Genomic DNA, 12,759 nt, shown 5'->3' with positions numbered 1-12,759 from the left:
TCTCTGGTGACAGGCACATATTCAGTATAGCAGTTGCTAGTCTGGTCTTGGTGAGATGGCACTCATGCTGCTGGGGCCATGCAGATCCTATATCCCTGCTCCATGTCCCCTCTGTCATGCAAGTTCTGGAGCTGCTAGGGAGAGAGGCTGGCTGGCATCCTCAGGAAAATCCTGTCCACCTAGTGGTTCTGTGCTGTACCTGCAGGGGAGGTGCTCTGGTGGGCCTGGATATGAGCCAGAGATCCGTGTGCTATGTCTCCAGGACCATAGATCCATCTACATAATTTTCTCCACACTTTATCTCCTTGTCTCCAAACTTTAAGTTTGCTCCTTTGAGGCTCCTGACCCAACCAGCAAGCCATTCGCCACTGCCCATGGGTCCAGATATACCATTAACACAGACTGCTTCTCCTGCCCTCAAAGTGAGTGAACCAGTGCATTGTTTACAGCTCTGCTCACGGCGAGGAGTGACCTCCACTGTCCTTCAGGGCCACCCAGAATGAGGCTGTAGTCTGATGGAGGCCCATTTTTTGTTAGCACCAACTTGTCAGGGCAACCCGGACAAGGTTGAGGTGAGCTAGGTCCAAGTTTTTTTCCCCTTGGTTGATTGTAGTAAATTATAAGGCCTTACGTATGAACTGAGGGAAGCAGGTAGATAACACGGGAATCTGAGGCAGGTGGAATTTACTTGTGCCCTCTGTATACCTTCTGGCCCACACCCCAGTGAACTGTTTCCATTGCATGACACATTCCTGCTGTGCGTGCCCAACATTGTCTGTCTGATAATACCCAGCACATAATGGGCAGTTCTGGCCACATGGTCACCTGATGTCCTGTAGTCAGGCTCCATCTCTATCAGGGCTCAGGAGCTGTTTTTCAAGTTGTTTATAGTTTTCTGCTGCAGAAGGAAGGACTCTGGGACTCTAGGATCTGTGCTGCAACTCCCCTTATTGGGTTTGGCAGAGACTACACACACATCTTTATTTGCAATAAATAGCACCATTAGCTCTGCTGGTTATGTGGCCTGAGTGACAGGACCACTTGTACCACAGCCCAGACCTGCTGCAGATCTTGCTCTGACACTCAAAACTGGCAGCCTTCCAAGTCACCCAATAAATGGGTCAGAGCAGTATTTCGAAGAGTAGTATATGCTGCCTCCTATTTCTGAAGATTTTTAGTGGTTTTAATACATCACCTCAAAATTCTTTGAAACTTGCCATCAAGAGATGGGGTCCATGTCCCCTCTTCTGGAAGCTGGCTAGGGTTTACGTCTTCAACTAATAGGAGATGGTGGAAGATATACCACATGACTTCTGAGGCTGGGTCATAAAAGGCCATGTAGCTTCTCCCTCATTCATTGGGACACTTGCTCTTCCAACAACCCTGAAGCTGCCCTACTGAGAAGAAGTCCAAGCCACATGGTGAGGCCGTATGTTGGTGTTTTTGTCGACAGCCTTCACTGAGCCTAGCCTTTTAAGTCACCCAGCCCAAGCACTGGAAATACAGGTGAAGATGACTCCATAAGATTCCTGTCCAATCTGAGTCACCCAGAGGCACTTGAGTTTACCCCCTAAGGCTCCAGCCAGGCTCTCTCAACTGAAGTTCCTCATCTGAGCTGCAGAAGAAAGAAAATGGTTTTAGTGACTATTTTCTCAGTTCACCCAAGTATGGTATGTAACTAGTACCATTCTAGATACACGGGAGAGAAATTAACTCATTACATACAAATAGATGCCTTAGGGCATTAGGGCTTAATTCTATCATGGAACCACAGTTTAGAAATCTGGCAGAAATCAAGAAATAGAGACAAAACATTCCTGGTGTGTCTTGTCCGAATTCCTGACCCACAGAATCCATGAGCATAGCATTGTTGCTGTTTTGCATTGCTAAGTTTTGGGGTGGTTTGTTATGCTGAAATAGAGAACTGGAATAAGGTACAAGACCTAATGTCTTCTCCTTTACCTTGAAGATGTTGTACCAGCACCCCCTGGATCACTGGACTCCTAAAAATGTCATTGATGGGGCAGGTTAGAGAATCTTTGTGGGGTTTCATTCCCACCCTGTGACATACAGGTTGCTGTTTCTGTTTACTGGGTTAAATTTGCATGATGTCGTCCATCTAGTGTTCCAGCATGCTTACGGAATATCAAGGCAATTATGATCCCTGCAGACTGTTTTGTGACATTGCACAAGAAGCTTTGCACAGCCTTAAGCAAGGCTATGAGTGTGTGCTGATGTCCTTCCCACTTAAAGGAGACCTGCTTTTGATCCTATTTATTCACGAGGGGTTGAAAAGAACATATTCGCAACATACGGAGGGCCAGAGGCTGCGTTTTAGTAAAGATGTCATATGTAGCTCAGCAACTGAGATTGGGGCTACCCCTTGGTTAAGCTTATGGTAGTCCACTATCATCCACCATGATCTGTTAGTTTATGTTTTCAGGGGCCATGCAGGTGAATTATACAGGGATATGATGGAGACCGTCATCCCTACATATTTTGTCTTTGATGCTCACATGAATTCTCTTTTAGGATGCAGTGCTGACTTGGGTTTACTCTCTTGGCTGGTGGGGTTGGGGTTGGATAGTTTCAGAGGCTTCCACTTGGCCTTCCTACTCTAGTGACTCTTACTCTGTAGGTCAGGGAACCAGTGGGAGGATTGTGCTGGCTACTTTGTTTATCCATCCAAATTATGCACTTGGGAAGTGGGGAAATAACCACAAGGTGGGTCTGTAGACCTATTGGATCTACTTTGTATAAGCTCTCAATTTTTTTCCAATTCTACAAGTCAAGTACCACCCTGGTTGGCTGTTCATCTGTCTCATCACTGGCAACACTCTGGCCTTTTAGCCACTGCCACAGATTCCTGAGGGGCGAAGCATCTTCCAACCTAGTTGCCCGTTACAGTAATCACATATACCAGAATTGCCACCTGGCCTCTGACATTCCAGAATCCTATCATCCTGATGGATGCTAAGGTGCCCAGATCCATGGCAGCATTTCCTCCTATTAACTCTGGTTCATAGGGGATAACCACTATTGGAGTTTCTCAAGGGATGCTAGTGCTTTCTTCATCAGTGCATTTCTTATTTCTGTAGTGAAAGGAATGTCCTCTGAGACTTCCCAGGGAGTACAGACAGATGGAGAGTTCTATGATCACAGTAATAAATCCATTTTAACATTTCCATCTCCCTTTGACCCGTCCTCTTTAGTGTGCCAAAGTCATTCTAGCAACTCTGCCGTGTTTACTATAGTCCATTGTATCCAAGCTTCAACGAGTCATGCCAGCAGAGTGTTGTGACTGGATTCTGATGTTTTTGCCAGGATGTTAAATCCTGAGTTAGGGAAGGATGCTCCCATATCAACGAATTCTTTCCATCTATCTTCATATTCAGGGCTCCCTTGTCCAACCCTCTCAAAATGCGCTTCCATGTGTGTTTTGCTGATTTCTCCCAATGACTATTTTCCAGATCTTGCAAGTGTTTTGCAACATAAAGAGAAGGCATTGTGTTTCCTGGGTCAGGCTGTGCTGAGACCTGACTCCAGTGATTAGTAATGGGAGGAGGGCAAGGTCAGATCTTGAGGAGGACAAGCATTGTCTTATGAAGCACCTGTCTCAGATGAGGCCATGGCAGTGTTTCCACATTAGGGGAGGCTGTTTTGCTCTAGAAAGGGGGAGATCGTATTTTGAGTCCAGAGTGGATGACAAGATATATTTTTTCTTGTCTGTTACTCGTTCCCTATTTCCTCTTTGCTCTATTTCTGCCTTCTTTTAGGTTGACTATTTTTTAGGACTCCATTTTATATTCTTTATTGTCTTCTTAGCTAAACTCTTTGTTGTGTTATACTGTACTTCACACATAGCTTAAGCACCCTATAATAAGATACATCCATTTCTTCCCTCCATGGCTTTGTGCTGTTTTTGTCATACATTTCCTTTATATACATTATAAACCTTACTTTACATTTTTTGATTAAACAGTCAATTATCTTTAAGAGAGATTTAAATAATTTTTTAAAACATTATATACTTACCTATGTTACACCCATTTCCAGTGTTCTTCATTCCTTGGCATAGATCCATATTTCCATCTGGCATCATTTTTCTTTCTGCTTGATAGGTTTCCTTTAACATTGTTTGGAACATGGATCTGCTGGTGACAAATTCTTTCTTCTTTTTTATGTCTAAAAAGTCTTTATTTTGTCTTCATTTCTTTAAGGTATTTTCACTGGGTATAGAATTCTAGGTTGACAGTATTTCATCTTTAAGGATGTTGCCCACTGTCATCTCACTTTGCATTGTATCTGATGAGAAACTGCTGCCATTCTTATTGTCATTGTTTTTCCTCTATACATAATGTGTCTTTTTCCTACGACTGCTTTTTACTTGTTCTCTTTATCTTTGGCTTGAACAATTTGTTTATGATGTTCCTTGGTTTAGTTTCTTTATGTTTCCTATGCTGGGCTTTGATTCTTTTTCCATTTCTCCATCTGCTTGGTTAGACGAATATTGGACCACTTGAAGTAGTTCCAAAGATCAGTCAGTCTCCATTTTTTCACTCTATCTTTAATTGGGCATAGTGTCTACTGCTATTTCTTAAAGTTTCTTAGTTTTTTTCTACAATGCCCACTTTTCTATTAATTCCATCCAGTGTAAATTTTTACCTCAGAAATTGGAGTTTTCGTCACTAGAAGCTCAATTTGGGTCTTCTGAATATCTCCCCTGTTTGTACTTCACTAGTTGGTCACTTGCAATACCGTTTTAATACTTGAATGTCCTTGTCTGTTAATTCTAACATCTGTGTCAGTTCTGGATTGGTTTTGATTAGTAGTTATTTCTCTTCAATTATTGGTTATATTTTCCTGCCTCCTTGCATAACTGGTAAGTTTTTACTGGATGCCATACTTTTTGAATTTTTCTTTGTTGGGTACTGGCTATTTTTGAATTTCTATTCTTGATCTTTGTTCTGGGATGCAGTTAAATTGCTTGTAAACAGTTTGCTCCTTTTGGGTCTTGTTTTTAAGATTTGTTAGGTGGAACCAGAGTTGTGTTTAGTCTAGGGTGAATTATTTTTCATTACTGAGAAAAGAACCTTCTGAGTACTCTACCCAGTGCCCCATGAATTATGAAGTTTTTAGTCTGGCGGGTGGAAACAGGCACTATTCATGTTTCTGCTCCCTCTAATTTTTTTGGGTGGTACCTTCCTCATTGGGTAGTTTCCTCACATGCATTCCTTGATTAGTACTCTGCTGAATATGCAAGGGGGACCCTCTGTAGATGTCTGGTGTTCTTACCCTGTGCAGCTATCTTCTCTTCAGTAGTCTGTCCTGCAAACTCTAGCTGTCCTTGTCTCCAGGAATCATCCCTGTCTTCTCTCTGGGAGTCCACTGGACCCTTGTGCCAGAATCGCCCTTCCCACTATGGGGACTTGAAAACTCTCTCAAGGCAGTAAGATTGGTTGAGCTTATTTTATAGGAGCAATTGCTTGTTCCCCTTCTCTTGGGAATCACTGTTTTTTGTTGCCTGGTATCCAGTGTCTTAAAGACTGTTGTTGCACATATTTTGTTCATTATTTTGGTTGGTCCAGGCAGAAGGGGAAGTCTGGTCTCTATTACACGTCTTAGCCAGTAGTGGAGTATCTCTGTCTTTAAAATATCCAACACAGCATTTGACCTTTCATTTACAGAACATTTGCAAAGATCTTGAATGCAGAAACCTAGCTGAATTTATCTTTGGAATTCTAGATGACTGACACAGGACTTTGCATATGGTAGGTGCTTGGTAAATGTTGGTAAATTGAGTTGCAATAGGACAAGCAGGTGAGATTTTTCCAAAGGGATATTTTGTGTCTTGTGCGAGAAAGAAATATCTAACTAGGAGTTCAATAATGGAAACTTTTAAAAGAAGTGGTGATCTTGTTATGACAGGAAGTGTTCAAGCAGAGTGAGGGTGCTCATTTGCTGGGAATCAGCATTTCTGTATCATCCAGAGAAAGCCTCAGTCTGATGCCAGTTTTCCATTAACACTTCTCAATCTTATTCTTTGCCAACTGTGAGAAATTATAAAAATAATTATTAAGGACTCTCTCTGGATTAATTACTACTTAATTGTGAATGACTCTCTCTCTAGATTAATTATATAAAGGATATTTCCCTCTAAACTTGTCTACGGCTATACTCTCTATTATCTATAGAACATCGGATGACAAGGAAGCCTGGATACTATTGTCTCCAGTTGGCTGATTGAGAAATGGAAATACACACAATTTAGGGGACTTGTTTTAAGTTACACAGTCAACTGTAGAACCAAGCTAAGAACATAGGTCCCTAAATGCAAGACAGTATCCTTTCCCTGTGGCAATGCTGCCCCAGGATACCAAAGGAGGTTTAAAAAGTCCAATTCTTATTTTTTTAATGTGAATTGTAAAAAGTAGTCAGGAACAGAGATAGTGGAACAACTGTAGGATTCAGATAACATGACGTGTGTTTGCACCATAGAAAGTAAGACTGAAATTGGCGTTGTTCTGCAGCAGAGGTTAAACAATAAGACAAATAAGAGCAGGGATCCCCAAGGTCCTGGTGATCTGCAGATTCTAGGCAAGCACTGAATTAAATCGGATAAGCAGGGGTTCAAGTGAGCTAGACAGTTTTCAAAGTAAATAAAACACATCCAGTAACACAATCTCATTTCAGGTTACAGAGTTTCTGGATAAAGGAGTTTTAGATAATGAGGCAGCGTAAACAAACACCAGGGACGTGGAGGAGGAACTAACTGAGAAGATTCAAGTAACAAGGAAGCTGGCATGTCTAACCACATTCTGTTTGGCGTCGGATGATTAAATTTTCAAAATTCACTGAGGTAGGGTGGTGAACCGGATAGAAAATGCTGGGTAGTTAAATAATCTCTCTAGCCTATGTCACTGAGTGTCAAAATAGTGTTGCAGTTTATGAATGCCTTGGGAAGGCAGGACAGAGTAAAGGCTATAAAGGATAAGACTGGATCATCCTGCTTGTTACGGAGGAACAGGGAGAGCGGGGAGGCGGGTGAAGGGAGCAGGGGGCTAAAGGGCTTTATGGGGTGTGAGAATTAGCATTTAGGCTCAGTTGCACTCCCACAGCACAATGGGAATGGGAGCGAGAACTAAGGGACTAAACAAGCCTGGATTATTGAGCAGGAATAGCAGATCTGGTTAATATCAGTGGTCTCCATCCACCGCCACCACCTCCACCGCCATTACCACCACCACCTCTCCCCCTGTCTCCGAGATCCAAAGCTCCCTCACCTTCCAGCTAGGAACTCCATGACTTGAGATCTAGTAGCAGAGGCAGGGCTCTGAAAATGGGGAGCAAAGGGGATAAAAGGATCAACGAGCCCTGGAGAAGAAGGAGAAGTAAGGATGGTCCATTCAAGAGGGCAAAGGGGTAAGTCCTTGGTCAAACTGGAAAAGGGAAGACAGTGGATGCGGGCAGAGGCTCCATTTCTGACTTCTTTGATGACCTCTGTAATGTGATATTTCTCCCATGGGTTGAAGGCAGCAGGAATATGACGTAACTTTTGTGAGAAAAGTATTCCCTTTTTGATTGCCTTTCCATATTCTGAATAAGTCTAGACAAAGCCACAGTTTGGGGCCGGTTTTCCCTTAACACCTCTCCAACGTTACCCAATCTTCCCCATCCCCTTTCCCTAACAAAGAGGGAAGAGGCCTTAGTTTAAGAGCGTGGTAGGCAACTGAGTTAGCTAGAATTCAATCACAATGCCTTGTTTTCCTAGTTATTTCTATTGATGGCAAATGATCTGGTGTTAAATTTACACTAGTTTATGTTTTCTTTAAAATGAAATTTGAAAAACGAATTTATTGTTTTGAAAATCAAGCTGGGTGATTTGAAACTAATTACCAAACAAAATTCATCATTGACCTAAATGTCAAGAAGATGGAACTAAACCCTGGCTTGGGAATCAGGACCCCAAGTGGGGTTTGGGGTCATAGTGATTTCATTGTCATTCTTATCAATTAAAGACAGATAGCTGCTGGCCAGAACTCAGCATGAGATGTCCAAAGTTTTAGCATATTAAGTTACTAAAGTTCTAGTCGAAGGCAAAGAAATAAGGTATTTTAGTGAGCCTCTGCCACCTTAACACACGTATAAGCTCAGAAATGGTGAAGGGTCCTGTGAAGACCTCCATCCTTAAAAGGGCTTTCTGATGCCAACCACTGGAGTGGATTATTTCTAAGGGATCTTCTTGTTCTAAAATGCTGTGCCAAGTATTCAGTCCAAAGGCCAGCAAAGGCAATGATCTGATAAGGAGGAATAGTGACAGATTATCACATTACGATCTCATTTTCTTTACCTTACCTACCTATCAAGTAGGTAGCCTGGAAGGAATCTACTTGAAACAGAGGTCAGGTGCCAAGCATCACCATTTCCCTTGTCAGCTACGTCCCTCTCCCCCAAGAAAACTTTTGTCATCGCAAGTTTTAGATGTTTTTTGAAGGTCAAAGGCATTGAGGCCTTAACTAGATGGGCAAGGGAAACAAGCTGGTTGGCTTTTATTGGCCTGCTTTTGGCCCTGAAGGGAGGGACTGCACCTCCCGCCTCTGTGAGGCTTCTCCCCGTCTGCCTGCCCAGAGAATTTCCTATCTGTAGAATTCCCCAGAGACCATCACTTCTCTGCATTCCCGGGAAAATGACAGGGGTTAGGATAGGTGCTTTAGAGACTGACAGCTTGGGTTCAAATTTCAACTCCCCTAGGGAGCCTCCATTTTATTTAAATTTTCACATTTGTCTAGCATAATAACTCAGCGAGGTAGGTTCAATTTCAGGGCAGTTGCTGTTACTACAAAACCTTTGTGTGAATTAGAAAAGCACACACCCCTTTCCCTAATCTAAGTCACACACACACACACACACACACTCTGTGTCCTCAGAGCCAATGCAATCTCCCAGTCCAGGGGCTTGGCAAGCAGAGCAGGGAGAAGATTCGGCACCCACCTGCCCCTTCACTGGGTGCTTTTATGGAGGGCTCAACCTAAAAAAAAAAAGAAATAAAGCTAAAAACCTAGAAGCTCCCCGTGATAGACAGGGTTGAGACCCAATGAATTAAAAGGAGAGTCTTTGGAATCAGACAAATCAAGGTGAAATCCTGGCTCTACTCTTTACCATGTGGTTTCCCTCGTCTAAGCCTCAGATTTGCTGTTTGTAGAAGGATGGTTGTCATGCAGCGCCTTCCAGGTTGTGTGGCTGTTAAATGAGGGGTGGTATGTACTCCGTGGTTTCTCCAGGGACATCTCTGTTCATGCCTAGCTTGGCATGGTGCCTGGCCCCTAATGTGGATTCAGTAGATGTGACTGCCATGACTGTGGGGTTGGGAAGCAAAGGGACCTAACGGGGTCATGGGCCAGCCCCAGGGCTGTGAACTCTACATCCATCACCTTGTGTAATCCTGGCCCAAAGTGTGGCTGCTTCTCACAGATGCAGAAACCCAGGTCCAGGGAATAAATCATCTTGCCAAGGGCATCAAGAGGGAGAGCTGGGATTGGAGTCCTGTTCTGTCTGTCTGCAGAATCAAAGTCATGGTGGATTATTCTGGAATAATTGATACAGAAGTGTTGGTACCAGGGAGAAGAGCCCTTGTCTGTCCTGCTTTGAACTGCTGGCCTGAGCCACACAGTAAAGGACAATGAGGAGCTCGCAGCTGGCTGGGGCAGCTCAGAGCCTCTCAGGTGAGAGCTTAGTGGTGGCTGGTGGGCAAGGAGGGAATTGTAGGGAGAGGAGATGGGCAAGAGGCCAGGAGCAGAGGGGGAAAGGGAGAGAAAATCCCTTTATATGGCTGGGGTAAGGAGATGACATATGCCAGCCCGTACAGCAGCCGGTAGACAGCAAGTATTCAATAAATGTTATGTTACCTTTTTCCTCTTTCAGAGTGGCCTCCTGCCCCCAAGATAAGGGCAGGGGTCCATCCTCTTTGGTGGGACACATCTGTTGGCTCGTCTGCCCGTCCTTCACCTTTCTGGACATGGCTCCCCATCCGCATGGTCACATGAACAGCCATGTTCATACAACTTCCCCTTTGGTCCTTGGGCGATTCAGAAGGGGTATCTATGGGACAAAAATAGCCACTCTGACCCGTGAGATTTGACTTTGTTTTTCATGTATCTTTGCTTTTATGAAACTAGGTAATCTGCTACGCCAGATACGACTGCATTTGGACACTGCACCAGGGCCCAGGGCATTCTAGACCCCTGCCTGGGAATGCCCACCTCTCCTAACGAATTAGAAACTGGCGCTGGCAGCTTCCCTGCTAAGTAAAAAAATTACATAATTCCTTCTGCACCACTGCATTAGGCACATTTTTTTTTTCTTTTCCTGAACGTACAGTAAGTCCCAAGTGGTTTAAGCCATGGTGCTTCTCTTCAAACACGACATGAAATCACTACCAAATTTAAATAAAAAATAAATTCCATGTTGTGCTAAGAGCTCCTCCTGCCAAAAACTCTCACACAATTAACACACTAGCAGAATGTGTTGCTAATTTCATGCCACTGGAGTCTTTTCTACTTCAGAATATAGAAGCAAAATCGGGTCAGAGCTCCAATAATAACAGGATTTTGTTAAAATATACAGCCCTGCGTTGCAGATTTGTTGTAGGCCTGGCCGAAACGAAGAGTCACAGTGATGCATGGAACAGCTTACTCCTGCAAAGAGAACTAGAAGAATTTGTCTCCAGCTTCTGTGAACCAGGAGAGAGACAGAAAGGGAGAGTTCAGAACTGCCTGGTTCTGTGGGAATAAGCGCCATTATCAGTGTTTGTCCATCCACATACTTGTCCAGGGGAGGCAAATGCCAGGCAAAGAGGCTCAGGGACGCAAAGCCAGGAAATCCTGGAGTTCTGATTCCCCTGTTTCTCTCAGACTCCCTCTCTGCAGCCTCAGCTCCCACCTCTTAGCCTCCTTGCACAGGGCCTCGTCTTTTCCATAACAAAAACAGCGATAATGAAAATATTTTGGCAGCATTCAGGGCCTTTCACATCGTGACCCAGACTTCCAAATCAATTTTCTTTATTCTTAACCTGACCTTGGCATCCATTCTCCCTGGCGTTCAATATTCGTTACAAAATCCTGAACTCCCCGAGAACCTTCCCTCCTCCCCCAGATAACCAAGGCAGGCCACACTGGTGAAGCTCCTGAGAGGAGAGAGAGAGGAAAAAAAATAAGGAGATGGAGGAGCCCGACGTGTTCTCTAGGAGTCTCATTTGCACCAAACGCCATTAGCCCCATTATTTACTCAGACAACAGTGGAGGCAGCCGTGCTCCCCTGCTTGCAGCGGGCGCTTGGATGACACCATGCATCACCGGTTGGCCGGCTCAGCGCTTCGCTTAAATAGTGATATGTAAGGTAGAGCCTGTTACCTTTAATCCATCACCCATGGGCTTGCCGAGTGCAGAGACTGGAAAAATTGCGCACATTTCTCCATTGCTGCCTGCATTAATAGTAGGAAGGGAGTGAACTGAAAAGAGAAAGTGCCAATTTCAGCACACATGTTAAAAAGAGAAGCAAAGAATAAAAGGAAAGAAAGCATCTCCCAGGCTGGGGTGTGGGGTAGTTTTTAAAGGAGAAGTGGCTTTTCAGAACTCTTGTGCATTTACTATGAGAATAAGCACCCACAGAAACAAGAGTTCAGGGTCATAATACATTTAGGAGGAGAAGTTAGCTGGCAGGGGCTATTTTTCTGCAAATTAGTTTTCTCTCAAGGGTAACCATGGGGGAGGAGCAGAGGAAAATGAATTGGAGCCATTGAATAATCGTGTATTGTTTGGCTGGTTGTGGGACCTCTGAACTGATGCTCCGAGAAGCCTTTCCAGGCCTTCCTTTTATATGGGCCAGGGTGGGAAACCTCTCACAGCTGTTGACGAGTGTCCTGTAGGGGCAGTGATGGGGACAGCAGCGTAGCCCCACAGACAATGGCCTACAGAGCGTCAGCTCCACTTGGCAAGAAAGGCACTGTCTGCTGGTCATTATTGCTGAGCACAGGGCTGGACAGGTGGCCGGGCAGGACAGTGAGAAGGGGCAGGGTCCCAAGTTTCTGCTGGTCACAAAGAACTGAGATGGGGGCAAGGCGGAAAAATACAACAATGTAACAGTAAATGATGGACCAGCTTTCCTGGGGGATGTTAATAAAGTGAAAATGAACGGTTCATCCCAAAGTGTTTGTGTCTGACTGTTCACAGGTCCAGATTCTGACTGAATGCTCAGCATCATGTTCGTCCTTCAGATTGTTTCCCATTCTCACTTTGCCATTCAAAAATGTTGCATCAGCTAAACCAGGGCTTCTTGGTTTCCCCTGAAGTGCCCCTAATGGCAAAGGAGCCAGAAGTTCAAGTTCAGGGACCTACAGGGAGCCTGAAAGCACCCTCCGCAAGGGAGACACTCCTGGGAAGTCTTGTATCTGTTTATCTTTAAAAAGCAACTAAAACCAATATATTGTGCAGTAGTTGGAAAGATTTAACATTAAAAATCACATTTTAAATGCCTTTATTTCCTCAATTCTAAGATATCATTCTAAGATGCAGCTTAATCTATCTCAGAAATAAAGACAGACAACCACCAGTATAATGCAGACCTTGACTGTGAGAGGCAACCATCCAGATTTCCAAAGCTTAAAGCGTGAATTAGAAAAATCTATGTCATAAAATCAAGGAAATAGAGTAATTACAATCAAGGAAAATGGAAACTTGAGGAAGTAACAATCAGTTTAATCTG

General features: G+C 43.9%; 2 long non-coding RNA genes across 2 annotated transcripts in view; one reads left to right on the top strand and one right to left on the bottom strand.

Moving 5' to 3' along the window:
• Positions 1-12,759, top strand: part of LOC138919787 (uncharacterized) — a 67,250-nt gene that overhangs the window by 47,682 nt on the left and 6,809 nt on the right. The window lies entirely within an intron of this gene.
• LOC111769738 (uncharacterized) lies at positions 8,733-11,561 on the bottom strand. The gene is made up of 3 exons (XR_002802543.2): positions 11,409-11,561; positions 9,906-10,098; positions 8,733-9,028 (listed from the first exon to the last, which is right to left on the bottom strand). It is a non-coding gene; the product is annotated as an uncharacterized lncRNA (long non-coding RNA).

The sequence above is a fragment of the Equus caballus genome, chromosome 21 (genome assembly GCF_041296265.1).
Source record: "Equus caballus isolate H_3958 breed thoroughbred chromosome 21, TB-T2T, whole genome shotgun sequence".
Taxonomy (NCBI): Eukaryota; Metazoa; Chordata; class Mammalia; order Perissodactyla; family Equidae; genus Equus; species Equus caballus.
Note: the sequence above shows the minus strand (reverse complement) of the source record. Positions and strands in the feature narration are given on the sequence as shown.